Source organism: Colobus angolensis, unplaced genomic scaffold, assembly GCF_000951035.1.
Source record: "Colobus angolensis palliatus isolate OR3802 unplaced genomic scaffold, Cang.pa_1.0 Scaffold360, whole genome shotgun sequence".
NCBI lineage: Eukaryota > Metazoa > Chordata > Mammalia > Primates > Cercopithecidae > Colobus > Colobus angolensis.
This window is the reverse complement of record NW_012116933.1, coordinates 609,265-633,375: the sequence shown is the minus strand read 5'-3', so window position 1 is coordinate 633,375 and position 24,111 is coordinate 609,265. Positions and strand designations below refer to the sequence as shown.

Below are 24,111 nucleotides of genomic sequence, written 5' to 3'. Positions count from 1 at the left end.
GCTGAGGAAGGGGAGGAAGAAAAGGGGTTGGTTCTGCTATCTCAGTTGACAGAGGTAGAAGAGGTGGAGGAGGTAAAAAGGGAGGCAAGAGAGGCAGGTACACTTGGGTTATGAAAATACCTCCTAACTTATGTTTAATTGTTTTTTAATTTCTCTAAAAATGTTTCTATATGGCAACAACTCTTCCACCATTTTCTTTAATTTTTGTGCCCATATCACAAAATAATTTATGTCATAAAATAAGTCAAAATGAGTCTAGAATAATCGAAACCCCTCTGCCAAATTGTCTAATGTCAGTTTGTTTTCTGGCATTACTTCTACATCTTCTTCCTCATCACCTGGTACTGGTTTAGAACCACTTACCTCCATCAAGTTTCCTTCCATCAATTCCTCTTGTGTGCTATTAACTCCAAGATTCTCCAAGATTCATATCTTGAACCCTCCTCCAACACATTTTTGCCATATCCATTATCTCTTTCATGATTTGTTGGATTGTCTCTGTTGTAAGTCCTGTAAGGTCATGCACAACATCTGGACACAGTTTTTCCAGTAGGAATTTATTGTTGTAGGCTTGATGACTTTCACAGCTTTTTCTGTAGCAACAATGGCATCTTCAATGGTGTAATTCTTCCAGACTTTCATGATGTTCTACTGGGGTTCTCTTCCATAGAACTGACAATCCTTTTCATAATTTACCATGCATAATGAGCTTAAAGTTGCTTATGACTCCCTTGTCTAGAGGCTCAATTCGAGATGTTATGTTTGGGGGCAGGTAGGCCACTTCTACGCCATCAGTGTTGAACTCATGGGATTCTGGGTGGCTGGTGGCATTGCCCAATATCATAAGAACTTTAAAGGCAACTTACTGGCAAGGCAATTTCTGATTCAGGGTCAAAGCACTGATGGAACGAATCCAGAAAAAGTGAAAGAGTTCTTGTTGTCCAGGCGTTCTTGTTGTACAACCAAAAGACTAGCAGCTGGTGTTCGTCTTTTACCCTCAAGGCTTGCGGGTTAGCAGCTTTACGGACAAGGACAGTCTTAATCATAAGCCAGACTGCATTTGCACAAAACAGTAGAGTTGGCCTATGCCTTCCTGCCTTAAATTCTGGTGCTTGCTTGCTTCTTTTCCTTACTAAAAAAAAAAAATGTCCTTTGTGACTTTTTTTTAACCTGACAATTGGGCACTTTTGTCCGTATTAAAAACCAATTTAGGCAGAAAACCTTTCTCCTCAATGATTTTCTTAGTGGTGTCTGGAAACTCATTTACTGCTTCTTGGTCAGCAGAAGCTGCTTATTCTTCTGTTATTTTTTCTTTTTTTCTTTTGGCATGGACTCTGTCACCTGGGCTGGAGTACAGTGGCATGATCTTGGCTCACTGCAACCTCTGCCTTCCGGGTTCAAGCAATTCTCCTGCCTCAGCCTCCTGAGTAGCTGGGACTACAGGCATGTACCACCACGCCTGGCTAATTTTTGTATTTTTAGTAGAGATGGGGTTTTACCATGTTGGCCAGGCTGGTCTTGACCTCCTGACCTCAGGTAATCTGCCCGTCTTGGCGTCCCAGAGTGCTGGGATTACAGACGTGAGCCACGGCACCCAGTCTTTTTCTGTTATCTTGACAATTTCAAGCAACATCTCATTGTGAAATTATCAAGCCATCCTTTGCTGGTATTAAATTTCTAGTTTTACGTCCTTCATCTTCCTTTTGCTTTAAGTTGCCAAATAATGATTTCATTTTTTCTCAAATCATATTAGTGTCTGTAAGTATGTCTTTCTCACAGCAATCTGAAAACCACATAAAAGACGCACGTTCCGTACAATATAAAAAGGTATTTCGCAGAAAGGGCTGGTGTAATTGCAGCTACAACTTCATGAATTTCTTTTTCCTTTTTTGCAATGGTTGTTAAGCTGGATTCATTTATCTTGAAATGCTGGGCAACTACAACTGCAGACCTCAATCTATGATATGTATCAAACAATTCAAGTTTTTCTTGTAATGTGGTGACTTCTCTCTGTTTCTTGGGAGCACTTTCAGTAACACTGATAGCACTTCATATGGACCCATGCTGTTATTCAAGGTTTACAATATTGCACTAACATGAAAAATACATAAAAACTGCAAGAGATCACTGTTTACTATGTCACATATTTTACTGGAGAAAAGAACTGATCACTTGAAGATGATTAGCTTCACATGGCACTTCAAATGCATGCTTGATACTTTCAACATGAATTGGCAACAAAAGATGGCTATAAAATTATTAAAATAGTACAGCATATATGACTGTTAATTTTATGCAGTTATTATATAATACAGCATCCTTATTTTTGTTTACATTTATCTGGACTGCAAATATCTTTGTAAGTGTGTTTGTACAGTTTGGTAAATTTTAACTTTTTATTATAGCTTTGTATATGTTTTATAGTAATAAACGATAAAAGAGAGCAGTATTTACATATATTTTATGCATTTCATGACATATCTAACCTTTTCTTAATTTTTCCAAAATTTCTATGCTACATTGTGAGTTTTTTCAAATTGTCACAAGTTTCAAAAAAAATTCGAATGTATCTATTGAAAAAAATCTGCATAACAGTGAGCCTTCACAGTTCAAGGCTGTGTTCTTCAAGGGTTAGTTGTATATGTTATTAAAAATAACAATATCACAAGGAGCTTATACTACTTTCTGACAGCCCAAGAATGCTTCCCATGCTAGCTCATGTCTTTATTTGATAGTAAATATGTTCCCCAGCTAAAAGACGTCTGAAGCCCATTAGCTTTACTCATGGTGCCAGAAGTATTGTAATATTTTTTCTTCTCTTAGTGAATTTCTTTTCCAGAAAAAAGAGTTGAAACTTAATAAGATCAACATAGAAGGCCAAAAGTTGTCCTGAGCCATGGGGTTATTTCTTAACCAGATGCTTGTCTCTTCTCCCCAGCTGCAACAGTTCTCTGTACTGAATTTCTTTAGTGCCAAGGGGGATAAGTGGAAAGAGATGAAAATATAGCTGCTGTTGCATGGATGACCCTATTCACTCTGACTTCTTCAGCAAGTTTCATTTTTCCTTATAATTCTCGGAGGAATGCCTTGCCTAACCACCTACCCCAACATCTAGGATTTACTTTTAAGATGGTCAGTTAATATTTCTTGAACATAAACTTTTGGCCAGAGTAACTGGAAATTTAAGTTTATTAAACTTTTACATACTTAACTATGGTCTGCAGGGTATTTTAAACTCTGCCATTTGGCTTTAGATCTGCTTTTTAACCTTCACCCCCAAATGTACAGTAATGTGAAATATAGGACAACTAATTGGATAAAGAAATTTTTTTAAGTCCTTGGTATCTTATTTTTGCCAGATAATAGAGAACAAATATAAAATATTCCCATGATTAATCACACCAAATACAGCTTGAATTTTTAGAATATTAAACAGGAGTGATAATAAGGAAGAACTTAGGTCCCTAATTACAAAATGTTTATACACACACACACACACATATCATATTAAGAATGTAAGTAAATCAAGGTTACAATACAATATATGCAGTAAGATTTCCTTTCTTATAAGGCCAACAATATCAATCAAATTAAAGTCACCTATATGGAATATAATTTAATCTGTTTTACAAGCGAGGACCAGGCGTGGTGGCTCAAGGCTGTAATCCTAGCTCTTTGGGAGGCCGAGACAGGAGGATAGCTTGAGGCCAGGAGTTTGAGACCAGCCTGAGAAATATAGTGAGACCATTGTCTTTACTAAATAAATAAATAAATTTCTAAAAAATAAAAATAGTGTAGGCGCGGTGGCCCACGCCTGTAATCCTAACACTTTGGGGGGCCAAGATGGGCAGATCACTTGAGATCAGGAGTTCAAGGCCAGCCTGGCCAACATGGTGAAACCCTATCTCTAATTACTTGAACCCGGGAGGTGGAGGTTGCAGTTAGCCAAGATCGCACCACTTCACTCCAGCCTGGTCGACAGGGCAAGACCTCTGTCTCAAAAATAAACAAATAAATAAAAGTTACAAAATAAAAAGTATAAATGATTGTGTATTTTTCATACAATGCATATTTCCTGAAAACACACTCAGTCTAGTAGTTACATCAGGGGAACAAAACACTATCATTTTGGAAAGGAAGGCATCTTTATTTTATGCTTTGTATGCTTCTGTATGACTAGATTTTTTAAACCTCAAGAAGGTATTACCTTTTCACACAGTTTGCTATGGTATTTATTGAACAAGTATTCAAATGTTTCCTTTGCATAGTCTGTTAGTTGGTAGTATTCTGCTTAACAATGTCTATTGGAAGTTCCTAATGTATTCAATATAAATAAATGAAATAACATTATATTATATTATTAGACTATATTATTGGATCACATAAAAGTTTTTTTTCTGATAAGGATGTCTGTTATATTTTTCTCTTCCTATTTCTCAGTTATTAGATTGACTGATTTTCTCTTTCACTTGCTGTTAGGATTTCTGGGGACATTACTTCCCGTCACCCTTATCTAGTCAGTTTAGTTCACCATTTTGCCACCAGGACTGTCATTCACAAGCCTGGCAAAGCCTGACTGTGAAGTCTGTACCTCTACTCTCACCTACTCCTTAGATGAAATGACCTGGAAGTAACACTACTTCTTATTGATCCTCCTGGCTATCATATCCCATTCACCTTGTTCCAGGTGTATCCAAGAAACCCTAATAATGTTTTTTATGCAAGCTCATCTTTTAACATTAGTCTAACTCCCACTTTCTGATTTCACACCTTCAACTGAGACTGAGCTTCTGATAGTTTCAATACTCATATATAAGTTATTTTAGCACGCATACATATATATTCCTGGAGGAGTAGAGAGTACATATTTTTTATAGACTCATGCGGTGGGTTTTAAATACAATTTAGCTGTTGTGTAATTTATGGCAAGTTTCTTAGCTTCTCCAAATCTTAGTTTCCAAATATGTTAAAAGAAAGTATATAAAAATTACCAATTTATAATTTCATTTTGAGGATGAAATGAATTATTTCAGTCAAAGTACTTAGAGCAGCACCTGGCACAGAAAAATATGTAATAAAGATAGACTATTTTGATTATTTCATAGAAAGACATAAATCATGGTATTATGTATTATTAACAAATATGTTGGAATAATTAGTAAAAATGAATATATGATATATATTGCTGTGATTTGCATTGATGACCTGATGCAAATAGCAGTAATTACTTACAAAGCATGGCCAACATTTCTAGGAAAGACAGGCAAATCAATAGTTGCTATTTGTGGCAGGTTAAGTGTTTGAATTAAAAAAAAAAAAAAGTAGTAGCTCATTGTGATACTTCCAAATGCACTGTTCACATTTTAAGTTGGTGACAGATTATTACAAGAAATAGGAAAGATAAACCTAAATATTAGTCAATGTTTTTTTCTTGTTACAGATTTTAAAAAGTGACTAGCAAAGGAGAATTTTGAGAGTCTAGAAAAACTGGAGGGAAAGAAAAAAAGGAGGGAGGGAAGGAAGGAAAAAAAGAAGGAAGAAAGAAAAAAAGGAGGAAGGGAGGGAGGAGATAAAGGAAAGAAAAGGAAAAAAGAAAGGCAGAAAGAAAAAGAAACAAAGAAAGAAAGGAAGGAAGGAAAGAGAAAGAAAGGGAAAGAGGAAGGGAGGAGGGAAGGAAGGAAGGAAAGAAAAGAAAGGAAGAGAAGAAAAGAAAAGAAAGGAAGAAAGAAAGAAGTAATGGAAGAAATTTGAGTATTAACAGAGGGCACTCAGGTTTCCAATTCAATACATCTCCTTTGTATATTCTACAAATTAGATTGTCAAATATTCAGCTTCTCTCAGAAATTTAGGCTATTAGCCATTTACAACTTACTTTGAATTAATTTAATCAGATTATCAGATTAGGGTTTTGCTTGGTGACTGCCAAATCAGCCACCCTGAGGAAATTGGAGCTTTGATTGAAAAGTGGAACTGACAGGAAGTTTGGTTTGAAAGCACAAGGCTCTTGCTGGTGAGGAAGAGGGAATGTGGGTATTCAGTGAGTTAGGAGAGCCTGGGATAGCCAGAGGGAAGCATGAGGGTACTAGATGCCTGGGCAAAGATTGAGAGAATTTGCTAAGAAATGGGACATTTCCAAGACAAACAGCATACTTTACACTTTGGCTGAAGTCCCTCATAACAGTACTCATTTTTGATATCTGCTGTCTTTACATTTAATCACAGTGATGTTTGTAAGATTAGAGGTATCGCCTTCTTCAAAAGGACCACTGAAAGTTGTGGGTTTATCCTTGTGTTTCTGTTCAGTTTTTTTTATCATACTAGTTTTTCTTGTAAACCAAAATTCATTGTATTTTAGACCTTTGCTCCAAAAGGCTAATGTAATAATTAGGTTTTTTAATGGACTTAAGATTTTAACTCTAAAACCTCATCAACATTCCATATACTATGATTCACATGGGACTCGTAAAGACAGACTCGACACTTCAGAACTGCAATGGGCTTTTTGTTCCCACTATTGAGTATTTCAGACTTCTTCTGAAGGTTATAAATTTACAACTTAATATGTTTATGGTGTGTGGAATATTGCGGAGAATGATCTGGCCAGATGGAAAGGGGATTCTGTTGGCCTTCAATGATATTTTCTTGAGAGACCTACTCTGCATTTTAATACATGTTATTACTATTTTCAGGTTTTAATCAAAAAGTTAATTTGAGTTGTTTTTTTCTTCAGTCAGGGACTTTTTGATGACATATTTGTGTTCCGCATTTCTTCACTTGTCCCAGCGTTTTATTGGGAAAGTGTGGAGGTGTCTTAGGATCTCTTCTGACTCGTTATGCACGGAGAATGATTGGCTGTTAAACACAGTAGGGGAAGATTAGTAGGAAAAAACAGACTTTGGTTTTATGAATGGAAGTGGGTGCCTGTGGACATTTAGAAATAAAGTCAGAGCACTATACTGGTGCATGTGCTGAAGATTTGGAGGTCATCAAACAGCCTATACGTAAGAGTCAATGAGATTTAAAAGAATTGAAAGGAAAATTAGATATAAGAGAAGAATGAAACAGGAGAAACAATGTCATGGAAACTAAGGGCGTAGTTTTACTATTTAATGCATATTTCTCAGAAATTGCTTTTTGGACATTACTTCCATACTTGAGAAAATATTTCTGTAACATATGCATGAAGTGTTTAATCTTTTTTTTTTTTTTTTTTTTTTGAGACGGAGTCTCGCTCTGCCGCCCAGGCTGGAGTGCAGTGTCCGGATCTCAGCTCACTGCAAGCTCCGCCTCCCGGGTTCACGCCATTCTCCTGGCCTCAGCCTCCCAAGTAGCTGGGACTACAGGCGCCGCCACCTCGCCCGGCTAGTTTTTTGTATTTTTAGTAGAGACGGGGTTTCACCATGTTAGCCATGATGGTCTTGATCTCCTGACCTCGTGATCCGCCCGTCTCGGCCTCCCAAAGTGCTGGGATTACAGGCTTGAGCCACTGCGCCCGGCCATTTTTTTTTCTGATTAAAACATTTTGCTCATGTATCTTTTAATTAACTTTTAATTTTAGTACAATTTTATATTTACAAAATTATTAAAAACACAGAGAGCTCCCCACACTCAGTTTCTCAAATTTATCATATTAGTGTGATATATTTGTCACAATTAATGAAACATAATTGATACATGGTAACAAACCAAAGTCTATACTCCATTTAAATTTCCTCAGTGTTTCCCCAACACCCTTTTTCTGTTCCGGGATGATAGGTGGGGGTACCACATTCCATTTAGTAGTCATATCACCTTAGTCTATTTTTGGTTGTGACAGTTTCACAGACATTTCTTGCTTCTAATGACCTTTATAATTTTGAGGCTAACTGGTCACTTATTCTGTATAACATTCCTCAAATGGAATTTATCTGATATTTATCTTATGCTTAGACTGGAGTCATGCATTTTGACAGGAAGACCACAAAGATAAATTGCCATTCTCATCATCTATTATCAAAGATGAATACTATCAAAATAACTTATCATTATTGATGCTGACGTTGATCAGCTAGCTTGTGGAAGTGTTAATCAGATTTCCCCACTGTAAAGCCGATTATTTTCTTTCTCTCTCTTTCAACATCGTGCTTTTTGAAAAGAGGTCACTACACTCAGCCCCCAGTTAACGAATGAGTGAAAAATTATGTTCTACCTCTTTAAGAATATATATATATGTGTGTGTGTGTGTGTGTGTGTGTATTGTGTGTGTGTGTGTGTAGTGCCGGGTGTGGTAGCTCACGCCTGTAATCCCAACACTTTGGGAGAGATAGGTGGGTGGATCACTTGAGGTCAGGAATTCAAGACCAGTCTTACCAACACGGTGAAACACTGTCTCTACTGAAAATACAAAAATTAGTCAACATGGTGGCATATGCCTGTAAACCCAGCTTCCCAGCTACTTGAAAGGCTGAGGCAGGAGAATCACTTGAACCTGGAAGGCAGAGGTTGCAGTGAGCGGAGATTGCGCCATTGCACTCAAGCCTGGGCAGCGAGAGTGAAACTCCATCTCAAAAAAAAAAAAAAAAAAAAAAATATATATATATATATATACACACACACACACACACACACACACATATATATACACACACACACATACATATACCATTTTCTGCATGGAATATCTGTTTATGCTCTATATGTGTATTGTTTATTTATCTAATCATTTACTTACATCAGTGTGGATTCATGGATATTTATTTTGTACTTGGGTTATGATCCGATACTACTTTATTTGTTGTTTAAATTGTTTCAGCATTAGTCATTGGGACTTCTTTCAGTTGTCACTTATATGCCTTTTTTTAATATCCCACCGTTGTTTATTTTTATTTTAATTTTTAGCACTTACTTTCTTTTTGGCACTATGCTCCAGGTCCATCTTATATCTTTCTTGTCAAGTCCTAGAATCAAGCATTTCTCTAAGGAGTCTTAGTATCTTTGATTGGAGAATGGTATTAGAAACTAACATATGGTTTCTAGGTAGGCGCACTTCCACTGTGCTGTCATTGCTTCTAGACCCTCTCAGCTGACAGAACAAGAACACAGATTTATTTAGATCTTCTTTAACTTTTTTATCAGTGTTTTGTAGTTTTGCACATATACATCCCATACATATTCTGTTACGTTTATACCTAAGTATATAATGTTTAGATTCTATTATAAATAATATTTTTAAAATTTCAAAGTCCAAGCATTTGTTTCTGGCAAAGGGGAAAGCATTTCACTGTTGTGTATTAAGCTTGTGTCCTAAAACCTTGCCAAATCTGCTTTACTTTTTGTAATTTCTTTGGGATTTTCTATATAGATATTTCAGGTGTGACTAGACAGTTTTATATATTCCTTTCCAATATTTAATATTTTAATTTCCTTTTCTTGTCTTATTTCATCAGCTAGGACTGCCGGTATGATGCTGAATAGGAGTAGTGACGGGGAACATCTTTGTCTTTTCTCTGCACTAGGGGAAAGTGTCTAGTTTCTCACTGTTAAGTATGATGCTAGTAGCTATTTTGTAGATGTTCTTCATCATTCTGAAGATGTTCTCCTCTATTTTTAGTTTGCTAAGAGTTTTTATCCTTGCTTGAGTGTTGGATTTTGTGAAATGTTGTATCTTCTGTGTCAATTGATATGATCATATTTTGTTTTGACTTTCAAATATTAAACCAGCCTCGTATATATGAAATAAATACCACTTGATCTTCAGGTATAATTATTTCAATACATTGCTGAATTATAATGGCTAGTGTTTTATTAAGGATTTTATGTCTACCTCCATGAAAGATAAGGGTGTACAAATTTCCTTTCTTGTAATATATTTATGTAATTTTGGCATTAGGAGTAATGCTGGCCTCATTCAATGAGTTAGAAAGTGTTCCTCTGCTTTTATGTTTTGGAGGGGACTGTGGGAAACTGATGTGGGTTCTTCCTTAAATCTCTCTGTTTGCTAAATTAAAAACAATTCCATTTTGACAATTACATGTCATATTATTTTTAAAAAAATTATTTCCATATGACCTTTGTGCAGAATATTTACTTAATCATTTAAGCTTATTTTCTTTATAATAGTTTGAGTTGTTTCATGATCACATTCAACTTAATTTAACTTTACTTAAAATTGTTTCTCAATGTATGATGGTTATTCTCATTAAGAAATAGGTGTTCAAAACACCATGTCATTATTAACATATCTTGCTTAAAGTGAAAGCCATTGCAGCATGGTTTGCAATTTACTTTGGAGTAACAATGGCGTTTTGTGCAGAAAGATTATGTCTCGGATTTTATTTTAAAACGTCAGAATTTCGAGAGATAAATAGTCCTTTTGGTCTCAACTGGCATGAGAAGTAGAGGGGAAATATTTTCATAAAAAGATAAAAGAGACTAACAATTGCAGTTTCACACAACCAGTATTATATTTAGTTGTTTTAAGACAATGATATCATAATATCTGTAGGATGACAAAAATGACAGTTTTCATAATAGCTCCTTTCTCCATAATTTGTTTATTGTAATTATTTGAATATGTGATAATTACTAATATTGTTGTAATATTCTATCACATTTACGAAACCACTGGACATTACCACCTCAGCATTTTAATGTGCTCAACACAGTGCCATTTTCTTTAGAGCTGGTTGTTTTGCTTTCAGTTTGCTTCCTAGACTATCATCATGGGATCAAAGGCTGTGTTTTTTATACCACATGACAGCCCAATGCCCCACACAGGGTCAGCATTAAACAGAATTTTTGATAGGACCGGGTGAGCCAAAGGATGAATAGATGAGTACTCACATTCAGGTGGCATCGGGTGGGAATTGTGGCTAGGTAAAATGGTATCTTGTCACAATGGTAATTTCAGTCACCTATTCATTACCTCTTCTGGGCAGGTGGATTAATTTGCAATTGGCTTCTTTTCTTCTTTCTCACTCTACTAATTTTAGATGGAAATATCATTGACTCTTAACAACAAAGCGACTATCTTACCATATTCACAGGTTCTACCCCACCTACTAGGGAAGTCAAAGTATACAGGAGTGGAAATCTTGGGGCCATCTTAAAATCCTGCCCACCACAAGCAGCAAAGTACTCCTACTCCAATGTATTTCCCATAGCTACCTTGCATCTTCCAACCGTGTGAGTGCACTGTTTGTTGCTTTGCTTATGGGCAAAGGTGATTTTTGGCGGGAGATATTTGATTAAGCTTCTAACTTCTTTTATCTTTGATGCCTTCAGTCTTACTTCATTTACTTTTAGACAGACTTTATCATAAGGCCACTTTTCTTTTCCTTTTTCCTTTAGGGTCTCTTCCCTTTGCATAGGTTATTGGCACTCTCCACTTACAAAGACTAGCTTTTTTGCTTCCAACTCTTGATATTAAGTTTTTATCTAGCATCAGAACTTGAATGTGAGTTGTCCATGTGTCAGAACTGTCTTTCAAAATCAAAAGTTTCACATACCATTTTCGATTACCCCAAAGGAAAAGTTAGGCACAATTACTTAATAAAGTTAGTATTTATTCCACAATTACTTTTAAAGTCTGTATGTATTAATTGTGCACATACTATTTTATTATTTACAAAATGAGATAAGCACAGTTTTTCTGTTCAAAATATGAAAATAAGTATCATGGAAAAGTGGCAACTACATTTTATGTTCCTTCATTTTCAGCACCTTGTTATTCCTTTTATATAAAACTCTGATGTACACACAGTTTTTCCTCTTTTCTGGAAAATGTGAATGAATTACAATTCCTTTGTACATTCCATGCTGTCTTGGGCAAAATCAAACACTTGAGTATATAAACACTTGATTATAGAAATGAATTGTATTCCAGTCGTAGATACGACAATTTTTCACTCCTTTTAGCTTAGGCATTGTATTAGTTTTTGACAAATAATAACTATAGACCGAAGGGATTAAACAATAGGAATTTATTTTTTCCTGATTCTGGAGGCAAGAAGTCTGAGCTCAAGGCGTTGGCAGGGTTGGTTTTTCTGAGCCTCATCCTTTGCTTTGCAAATGGATATCTTTTCCCCATGTCTTCACATGGTCTTCTCTGTGTTTTTGTGTCTTAACCTCCTCTTCTTATAAGGACACCAGTCATTGGAATCTGGCCCATCCTAATGATCTCCTTTAACTTAACTACCTCTTTAAAGACACTAACTCCACATATGGTCAGATTTTGAGGTGCTGGGAGTAAGGACTTCAGCATCTGAATTGGTGGGGAGACAGTTCAGCCTGTGACAGTCATGATAGGAATTAACTGCTATTGTGCACGAGATGTCTAACGAAAAGACAGAAAAGAAGTGTAAGGAAGTGATTACTGAGATCAACAAATGTTGCTGTAGGACTGCCAGTCTATAGCTGCTGCAGATATATATAGCAATATGATGGTGGGTGATTTGTAGATTGTAATAGACCATTCAGAGAAACAAGTTGAATATTTTCTTACATTAGAAAAAAAAAGGGGGCACAAAAGAAATCATTTCCCAGCATTTGATTAGATTCCATAAGAATTCTGAGCATCAAACTGTACACTGCTATATATGAAGCCAGATCCAGTGGGAATCTTTTGATTTTACATATAGATCACTTTCAAAATAAGGATACTAGCCCTATTTGCTATGCAATATTATCATGACATGCATTTTTAATTAATTGGGCCTTTCAGTTTTTGTGCATCTATAAATCCTAATAGTTCAGCCTCTCTATAGGCATCTTTGCTACTTCCTATCTGAGGAAATAACATTTTATTATAAAATTACAGTTTTTTGTAATTTAGATCTCTAGTTTCTAAAATAAGAAAACAGACCTATCATTTGGGGCAAGAATAGAAACAAAATAAACTCTCCTGTTAAAGCAGAGGAAACAACTTTCTGAAAAAAAAAAAAAAATTGAAGACACACCTTTTGTGTATTTCAGAAACATTTCACTTTTGTTCATCTTCTGACTGCACTGTGAACCGTCATAGCTAGATCAAAATTAGTTACGTTAATAAACAAAAACAAAAATTCTGTCTATTCGCCTTACATCAAAAGATATCCTTTTGCCTGATGCAACAATGGAAACTAAAATCTCTAAAGAAAAACGTGCTGGCTTCTCTCACCATCATTGTCCAATAGGAAGGAATTTGGTCAGGAGTAAAAATAACTCAGTTATGGTCCATGTTATTACACTCCTCTGAGCTTCTTTCTCTCTTCCACATGTTGAATGACTTACTGGTTTATTTTTGCCACATACATAATGTTTGGCTCCTATCTCCGGTGCAATCAATCTTCATTATTGGATCTCTTCCCCCTCCTACAATCAGATCATTTTGATTATTACTTTAATTGTACATTCTCTGACTTACTTCTCTCTAGTTTGTTTTTAACTTCAGACTACCTGTGGGCATAACGTTTTACAGTTCAGAATATGAATTGTACACTTAGTCTAACAACTAAATAACCTTAGAAATTTAGGAATGGTAAATTAGGTCGCTTGATACCTTTTCATACGAGGAAAGCAAACTTCTTGTGTGCCTAGGTGTTGCTTTTGGAGAAACTTCCCTGAGCATTGAGGAGTCAGTGCTAACTCCTGCAACCACGTGAGTCTCTCCGACTCTGTGATGCCAACTTAACCATCTTGCTATAGTCAAAGAGCTTTAGGTTGGAGTGAATGGGTACCATCTTTGTTCTTAGGGGTTTACTCTAGGGACCTTGTTTTTGTCCACACAAGGGCTATTTTAGTGTTAATTTGAACACATCAGAAGAGTTTACATTAGAATTTCAAAGAAACGTAAGAATCCTTGTTACCTTCAAATCTGAAACTTTCTCCATGATATAAAATAGCAGTCTTCATTTAAAAGATCAGAAATTACCCCAATGACCAGATCCAAATGCTGATCAACAAACAGTCCAGATTTACCATGAGGAATAGGGTTAATATTTGCTCCCCAGTGACAAATCCCAACCCGGAACAGATTTCAGCCAGGCAGCTAGCAAAGCTCGCGGGTGAACTGCACAGGCCATGGTGGGTGCAGAGCTCAGAGCCGGAAAGCAAACAGCTGCTGTAGCCTGATTTGAGTTAAAATAGTGTGAGTGTTTAGTCTGGCGCACGGCTTCAGGGGAGATTGGCAGCTGGGTCAAACAAAGTCCTTCCATTGGCTCCCTTCCCAGGCAGCTTCTGCTAGTGTTTAGGTACTAGTGCAGTGTAGAACCCTTTTCTCAGGCAAAACCTAACATCTGACCGCACCCTTTTTGCTATTAAAAAAAAAAAAAAAAAAAAAAGCTTCTGTTTTTTTTCCTCCTTTCGTTAAGATAAATTCTCCAGTAGACAACCTCTCCCACTAATTGTGTATTAGCAACGTATTTTATCTTGAGAGCTTGTACACTGGGCTCTTAACGTGGTGTGGAAGGTAGCCTGTTACAGTGCTGGATTCATAAAAGGGCCTTTATGGTTTGTGAAAGAATATCTGTGTGCTTAGGGAGGAAACTTTTTGATCTGCAGAAAAGCCAGAAGACATCTAGGTAAGACTGCGATATCAAATCTACTTTTTGGGGGGAAAGTTGGGCAGTGAGACTGCTTAATCGCAACCAATGTGAGTTTAGAGGGTGTATGTTCACTTTTGTAGAAGTTCAAAATGTACTGACGATTGTTTGCTTATTTTTTGTTTGTTTGTTTAAATCTTAAAGGAATACTGTCGTCTGCATTTTTACAATTTTGTTTTCTTCTATTGAACCGATTACAGTGGATATAGAGTTTTATTATATAGCGAAATCTTTGTAAACTGCCACAGAAAGAAAGTGTTATTTAGAAGGGAAATTGACAAGTTTTAAAGAGTAATTGTACAATCATTTGAGGACAGAGGAACACTGCATTATACTAATAAGGGTTTAATTACCAAAAAAAGTTTAATGTTGCTTTGGAAGGAATATTAAGTAAGTTGTCTTTGTCTCTTACTTTTTAATTTTAGTCGCTGATTTAGCCTGTTGGGTCACATTTTTTGTTAGTGCTGAAGGCTGCCATGAATCCGTAATGAGGCCCCTTTGCACATGATTTTGGCACCTGGCCAAAATCAACTTCCCAGCGTCCTGCTGTGACTAAAGAACCTGGAGCAATTTCTTTTTTTTTTTTTTTTTTTTTTTTTTTGATCTGGAATCATGTCTGAAAGCTGCCACAACCAGTTGTATAGGCATGTCAAAATGACTTTATACAGTCAATATGAAACAAGCATTAAATATTTTTTCTCATATTGGTGCTTTTATCATTATGAATTCCTTGCTTGTTGCCACCTAAGATACGATGGAACAAGCACAATCTTAAAGAAGATTTACTGATTTTTTGTTTTTCTCAGCAGACCAGAGTAGGTGTGATCATCTTATTGAGAAGTATACAGTGCAAAAAAAGGTTTTTCAAAATACTGCAGGATAAATAACAAATGAAATCTTAAAATTGTTAATCTCTGTAAGTAATACTCAGTGAACAGTAAGTAATGGAGTTTTCTAGAAGTTTCGTTGTGCGCGCAATTAAGCTTAACATTTTAATAGTGTTTTTGTCTATGTTAAAATGTAGCATTTGGGATTTTTTAAAATGTCAGCATTTGTTATATAATTTAAAAAACTTATTAACACCTTGATATTATTTCTAACAAATGTTTTAATAGAAATGCTTGGTATATAGACATGGCTGAATAGCTTTAAGTAATTGTGTTTAATTGCTGTTTTGCAATAAAAAGATAATTTTTCATGAAAGAAATTTTGAAGCTCAAAGGTACTTACATCCCATATCTGGAACTATTGTTAATTTTGATATTACTATAACTGAATTTTGTTCTGTAAGCCAATTTTATACTCTAGTGTTTTAAGAGTTAAATTCACGAATGTCAATGAAATACTATAGTAATCAAATATTAACACCTCAGATTTTTCTATAGCCATTTTCAATGGTATCTTTAGACATTAAACATGGGTACATTACAGAATAATTAAAAGCAGAAAAGTGTAATATCAGTTGCTCTGTTTTTTTAAAACAAATTTTATTATCACTATCATAAATGCTATTATGCCTTGTGTGTTAATCTGTAGTAATCCAAAGTGCAACTTTATTTTACTAGAAACAGTCATATTTCTCTTTAAAATATTGAGGGGAATCAGATATATTATTTTTTAAGAGTGACCTAATTAAGAGATTTCTTAATAGGCATGTTTATTCTGTATTTATCTTCCCTTTACATATAGAATATTGCTAATTTTGGTGATAGAAAAGATCATATTAATTTTAGATAAATTTTAGGATTAGAAAATGCCTCCTGATTTCCTTCAGGTCATTTTTGTAAATATACAATTTATATTTGCTTTCCTGTGGACTGAATTATGATACTGTAAATATCTTGCTATTAGTTTAACCAAGACATGGAGTGTTTTGGATTTTCATACCAGTCAACATTAAAATCCGTAGAAGTTATAAATTGTTATTAATAGAAATTTACCTAGATAAGTTCTCTTTGTATGTGAGTTTACAGCTGAATTCTCGTTTAATGTAATCTTTGTAATTTATATAAAAGAAGTTAATAAAGGTAAATGTTTCAAAACTTGGATTAAAACCCAAACATTTTCACATTTATTATCATGAAACAGGTGCAGGAAAAATAAGATAGCTTCTCTTGTTCAGCATGATTCTCAGTTAAAAGTTATTTTTTAATTCAATTTTAATTTTAGCTCTTACACACATCTTCTGTTTATATTTTTTGATTATTTTGAATCAACTGTTGTACTTAGCATTTGAAATTGATGGATTATTTTTCTAATATTTACTAAGAAATGTTTTAACTGAAAATTATAGGGTATTTTTGGTTAATTAGAGCCCATAGCAAAGTAAATGCCATCAAATATAGAACTTTTCAAGTACACTGAAATGTTAGTTTGCGAGTTCAGAAGAAACTTAATTGTACACGATTACTGACAAATATTTTTTAGTTGAGGTAGAAACAAATAAGTATTAAGGGCAATTTAGATTATCTTCCTTACTGAAATAGCTAAAAAAATTTACATTCTTTTGCTATGGCAATGAGTTGTAATTATTTCCATAATGTAGGCTTTTTTAGCAGAATTACTAGCTAATTTTCCCTAGGATCATAAATGCAAAACACTGATTACATTTCCTTCACTGAGTTAACATTTTAAAAATACTATATGGAAACGCGATTGCTTGTAAAAAGAAAAATATTAAAATATTTTTCTTGAATTTCTTCAATTTATAAAGAATAGCTCGAACAAGTTTTTTCGTTCATCTTTTCCCCCATACTTATGTTGGAAATATTAAAATCTATGAAATTTTACAATGTGGAATCTCTTCTACTCTTCAGAAAAAGTGAAATTCATTTGTAGTTGTCAATTCAAATTATGGACTTCTATCATTTTAAATGTGACAGGGTTTTTTGTTTGTTTATTTTAATTATGCAACAGGCACATAAAATACTTTCTTTCCCTCCAGTTAAAAGAGACATTAAATAATTAAACATCAACTTTTATTCGGTATTGAAAAGAAAGCTTTAACATCGCAGTATTTTATCCACAATTGTTTAAATGTGAGAAATGTTTACAACAGGGTATTTTAGGTGAACATTTATCATTTAAATGAAGTGCTTTGTTCTGAGGGGTCTAAAATTCAGCAATAAGATAAATGCATTGCTACATTAGATTGAACATCATTGTTGAATTTTTGGCACAACTTCAGTGACCTCGGCCATAAAAAACTAGTATAGGCAGAATGATTTGGAATTTGCAGTAACAAAACTAGATATAGAAGCACGTGAAGACACCAATCTTTGTTGTTTTGGAGAAAGTATGCACTAAAATAAAATATGATACCTTTCATATAAACTGCTAATAATAATACTTTGTTATTTCATTAATACAATAAACCTGAAATATTAAAACAATAATTATACTTTGTCATGCATTTGTAAGGCTTCTCTCATAAAATTAACTGCCATATTTTACTATTTTATTAGATGAACAAATGTCGTATTTCCAAGCAGCCAACATACCACTATAGCTTACATAACCAAATAATTTTTTAACGTTACTTTGATTTATATACAATTAATATTGAATAGAATCATGTTAGCTGATTTTAAGTCTTGTTCAAATAAAAGAAGTGTTGATTTGCACTTGTTGCAATTTTTTTTACTTTCTATTGGTTTAATTTTAAAATGATCACAAAGTAAATATTACTGTTTGATATCATTCTTAAACATTCATTTTACAAGCCACCTGACCTGTTAGCTGTTTAAACAATGATAATTTATCTTTCTATAAATTCTTCTCTCAAAGTCAAGACAAATAGATCAGTAAAGGAACCTCTTCTTTAATGCTCAAAATTTTTTCCTAAAAACCTGTAAGAATTTGTTTAGTTTTCTCTTGTTTATTTGTTCATGTGTATTTGCCAACCTGTGTTTTTGCCTATATCCTGAGATATAAGTCTTCTGAGCTCGAGGCTGGAAAGTCTGATAGCATGCTCTACATTTGTTCTTATTCCATATTACTTTCTATAAACAAATTCATTGAGTTTCTTACTGAGAGTTAGTCGATATATGGATCAATGTTAATGATCACATCAAATCTGAGGATTTGCTTCATTTAAAGCACTGAATATTCAGCATAAATTAGTGCTAATTTACGTGTTTATCGAGTGATTCTAAATATTTGATTTTTTTTTAGAGATTTACTAATTCTTTGAAAATCTGGAGAACTATCATTTGCTTAAAAAACTAATATCTACTAAAGTTATAATTGTCCCTGCTTTGCTATTATTGAAATATTGCATAATCTCTTGTTTAAAAATATCGTGAGACCAAGCTATCGTGCCTTTCTTTTCATTTCTCCCACTAACATCTGAGGTCAACGTCTGTAAGGGGAAATATCTGAAAATATTTCAAAAACATTTTCTTTCCTGTGATAATCAACTACTTTATCATTTGCAGAGATTTTGAAAGGAGTAGCTGTTTTATTTGAATGTTTAGATAAATATGAGGAATATATGGGCTTTCTGTGGACTTCAGTTTTAAAACTAAAATAGAAAGTAAGATGGAGAGTAATAAAATTCTATGTTTTATAGCAACTAATTACAACTTGCTGTTCATACATAAACAACACACTGGAAAGATAGACAGTGGGCTTTGAGAACAGCTTTCATTTACTCAATCTGTAAGAACTCTAGTAAAAATGGTGTCAAAGGGATAGTGGTGATCCATTCTGTATGGCCCATGGTGCTTTAAATTTATGCAGTCGTTTCCCATATTTAAATCCCTGAGTCTTGCCTCAGAGCTCCAAATCACCAATCTCAGATATTTTTACAAAGAGAGAGGAGTTACACACTCATTCTTGTTCACTGGAGGATCTGTGTTGGGGTTTCCTTGGCAGAAACAGGGTTCTTCTATGTATAATGATTTTTTAAAAAATCCCCGTTAAGGTAGTTCAGCTCATTCAGTTAGATAAATCAGCATTATAACCCAGCTGACTCAGCCTTAGCAAGGATCATTAGTTTTTCATTTTACCCCAAACCTGGGCATTTTCCTGAAGAATATGGACAGTTATGCATGAAAGGTCAAGTTGCTAAAAATTATAGAACATGCATGTTCTACATATGAGTTACTAAATTGTGTTTTGTGTTCAAAATAGTATATATAAATACATGTTTTGTGTACAGAATATTTAAACAGTGATAGAAACAGTTGTTCTCAAATTTAACTTATGGGATTGGCTTTATTCCAATTCTACTTGAGATGTCATCCAAAATTACTTTTTAAAAGCACTGCTTTGAAAATTTCCAAGTATAGTCTTCATGAAGTGTTGCGATCTGGATATGAATTTTCTGCTAATGCAGGAGTTTGGGAAAAATACAAGTATGTGACTATTGCATGTTCTGTGGGATTCTAATCTGATCACATGCTCTTTCCTTTCCATTCCTTGGGCCCATTCAGAAATATTCTATGGAGAGGGGTTTTTTTGGGTTTTTTTTGTTTTTTTTGTTTTTTTTTTTTCCTGTCAGCAGTCAATTTTAGTCTTTATTTTATTTCTTTTTAGAGACAGGATCCTACTATGCTGCCAGGACTGGAGTGTAGTGGCTATTCACAGGTGTGGTCATGGCCCACTATTGTGTTGAAGTCCTGGGCTCAAGAGATTCTCCCACCTCAGCCACCAATTGTAGATATATTCAGATAGCGTGACATTTGAAAAAGTTGATGGAGAGAAAATTCCTACTGAAGTGTGATACAGATATCTCTAAAACATCTTTGGTTGTCAGGAAATGAATCAATGATATAGAAATAAACAATGATTTGTAATCTTGGCAGATAAACAGAGCAATAATCAGTTCAGAATATTTATGGAATGATAACATTTTCCTGTTGATATATTTTTGTGCCAACAAATTTAATTTGGAAACTGGTATTTGTTACTAGAAGGCAGTAATCATTTTTAGTAATCGGTAGTTTTAAATGCTTTATTCAAGACCAAAGGCTGATTTATTGAATGAATAGGTCTTAGATAAAATGTAAGCGATTAGGCCACCTCATATCTGGAATTTGTTTTTATTTTCAATACCCAAGTCATTAAGTGTAAATGTAATAGTATTTGCATATTTTCAACTTTCAGATTAGTCATGTCTACCTTTGAAATTTGTTTTCTCCTTAGATAAGTAACTTACGAGTAATCAAATATCTTGCAATTTCCATTTTCCATCTTAAAGCCTGTGCAAGATCAAATTTGCAACTGGTAAATCACATAAAAGTCTGGATTAATAGCAAAATGAGATTATGTAGCCCAAAATGAAATTATAAATAAAGTGCAGGTGTTTACTAGGATTTGTGTGGTCAGATATACAAATAGCATCACAGGTAGAGTTTTTCATTTCTCACTTGAGAAAAGTGCAATTAAAAGTAATTTCCAGATGTTCAAATGCACAGCTGCTTTCTCCTAAACTAAATTTTGCAGAAATGAGCTAAATTATATTGGGTTTAAAAGTCACTACGTTTTAATGGTTTTTAAATTGAATTTGAAACATCATTACTAGGTTTACCAGAAGAAGAGAGTTAATGCTTATGAGTACCTGGTACAATTTTCATTTAGGTGGCAGCAGAGCCATTAAGGTATTGGAAATTATAATAAGACCAAAACTTACATTGAGTTTGAAAAAATTGATTAGTATGTGTGTTGATATATACTTTATGAGATTTATATTATATAGTCTATGACACTATGAAAATTATTCAGCTATAGCTGAAAGAAACATGCGTATATATGTTCATAAAATGGTATGTGGGGGGAGGTGTGGGTATGTATGTTGACACAGATTTTTACATTTTCTTTGTCTAATGATAAGGAAATATCAAGAGTAAGATGAAAGTACAGTGTTTAAAATATACAAGTCTGTTACATTGTTTCTACATATCAAATTATAAGCAATGACTATGAACCTACATATGTATAATATCTACTTAAAAAAATCTATCCATTTTACTTAGAGTTACTTACGTGCCCAAAAGCAATAAGCTACTGTCATAAATATTATCCCATTAAGTAAAGTCCTGATCTTGACTAAGTTTTCTTGGGCTTGAAATAGGCTTTTCTTTGCAGCCAGGAATAGCCAAGTTTTTCTCAAACTCTTATGGGAAGGCATGTAGATGGTTAAATGAAGAAGGGGAGGTAAAAAGTGGGGGCATTCCATTGGAATAGAGAATTAAAGAGCTTTTACCCTACATAAGCTCAGAAATTTATCATTAAAGAATGCACAACAGTTTTCAAAGCGTACTACTGAAAGTATTGCCACAACAGTTTTCAAAGCGCACTACTGAAAGAATTTCAAAAATTTGACCTTGGAAGTAATTAGAAAACTGACTCATTAGTTATGAGTATGATGATAGAACACTTTATCCTATCTATGACATTCTTTCAAGTGATTGACTCCTGCCCTTGAAAGCATTATCCATGGCCAGTGATTGATGACTTGTTCAGGTCCTATGCAGAGTGCTTCATATATCTCATCTCAATCCTCTAAATAACCATGAAAGTTGATGATTATCTCCTGGTACAGATGGAAGGCTAAAAGTTTAATTTTCCCCAACTTCCCGTGCTAGTAAGTGTTGATGTCTGGATCTGAACCTGTGTTAATGGTTTTTCTAGTCCATGCTGTGATCTGTTGCACCACATTTTGAATAATCTTGGACTTTCAGAGTATGAAGGAAGATTAAATATAACCCTTTGATATAAATGTTCTCTCTCACTCTCTCTCCTCTCTGACAATTGGAGAAACAGAGTCTAAAAATATTAAAATCAGCCATAGACAGAGCGTAGTGAGAAATACACTTTTTTTTAATACAGAAGGTTTCCTGAAGTACTTTTAGTATTGTTCTAAATTAAGCAATAACCAGTGAACAATTTTGGTCATAGGCAGTTTCTCTCCAGAAAAACAAAAAACAAAAAACAAAAACAAATAATATCCATAAACAAAGGTTGTGTTTCTGATGTGAGGCTCTTTTGCACATCAGTGGCTTAAAAGAATGAGTAGTGGAATAGCACAATAGGGGGAAGCACCTCTGAGGCAGGAAATTGCACTAGCTTGTTTTGTCAACATACACATTACTATACCCACAGACATGCAAGAGTTGGAGAGGCACGGTGAGTTTTCACTGTGACCATCTGTACCACCCCGTGCAGGACCCTACTGTGGCGTTCCACAGAAGCAAACCCTCAGAAGTCTTCTCAAAGTGCTTAACTGCCCTGAAACAGGTGTTTCTCACTAGAAAACAATGTCTGTTTACTTTAAAATTCAGAATTTCTACATATCACATGCTTATGAAGAAAGAAACGTGAACTCTGTTATAGTATAGTTGTTGACAATTGTTATAAAAATTAGATTTCTAACCTCTATTGATAGCACTAAACTTGAAATGAGAATATGGGTATAAAATACTTCTTATAAACGTATTTTTAAGTTTTATGTAATGTTGGCTATTATGAGTCAAGATATGAACACTGAAAATTTGGGGTCAAAGTCACTTTTTCAACAGTGGCACATTTGAGTTGTTGATTTTAGAACTGGGATCATTGAATGTTGTTTTTTCACACCCTTATTTTATGCAACAGAAAATGGAGGCTTCAAGAGGGAAAAAAATGGCCTTTCTGCTCATAGTCATAATATTAGCGCCTGGAGAGTTGGCTTTGATCACAGATTTTCCTTCCAGTTTTCTATTCCTTCATTTATATAAGGTCATTTACCCTCTAAATCATTTATATCTAGTTATAAATTTATTTTTATTTTCCTAAATCTTTAGTAGAATAGAAATACAATTGAAGGAAATTTAGCTACGTTGGTAAACGTAGAAATAACTAATAAGAGGTATTGAATATAAACTTACCCATAAGTTATTGTTTCTGTAAATGCACACTATTAAAAATGTCTGGTTTGTAATTTCATTTTTGATGTATATTCTAGGGCATGCTGACATTTTAAAGAATTTTATTGAAACGTCCACTGAGCATGCTTTCTGAAAAATGAAGACTGTCTTTTGGTTTTTTCTTTTTTATGAGCTTTAAAAAGTTTCAAGTAAAAGTTTCTGAGATGCATGATTCTTAAGCATACATCTGGATGAATGTTTTACATATGCATACACATGTAGTTATACGCATTCATACGTCTTCTCCCAGATATCAGAATATAAAACTTTCAGCACTCCATAGTACTCTCTCATCCCCATCTGACACCTCTCACCATATATGTTAGGTTTACCAGTCTTTGATTTCATATAAATAGATTTGCACAGTATGTATATATTTTTGTTTGGCTTATGTTACTCAATATTTTGCCCATGTGATTTTCCCATGTTTCATATATTGGTTGGTTGTTCTTTTTTGCTTTGCAGTATCCGTTTGTGTGATTGTGGCACAATTTTAATCTATTCTACTGGGTTAGTACACTTTTTGGTTGTTTTCAGTTGTCTGTTTACATAATTTTTTAAATGTAGAACCGGTACCAAAAATATAGTAGTCAGTTGTTTTCTTTAATAGATTAAATATAAAAATAGAATCACTGGCTGGGCGC

General features: G+C 34.2%; 1 protein-coding gene across 3 annotated transcripts in view; it reads left to right on the top strand.

Moving 5' to 3' along the window:
* The window catches only part of LOC105519893 (putative uncharacterized protein encoded by LINC00478), a 426,129-nt gene that overhangs the window by 211,647 nt on the left and 190,371 nt on the right, over positions 1-24,111 (top strand). The window contains exon 1 of one of the 3 annotated variants that reach the window (XR_001003036.1): positions 14,115-14,537. The exons of 1 other annotated variant lie outside the window; for it this stretch is intronic. The gene's annotated coding sequence lies outside the window, so the exon portion shown is untranslated. Of the gene's footprint in view, positions 1-14,114; positions 14,538-24,111 lie in introns of those variants that run through there. One more of the 3 variants, XR_001003035.1, reaches the window with a different exon arrangement.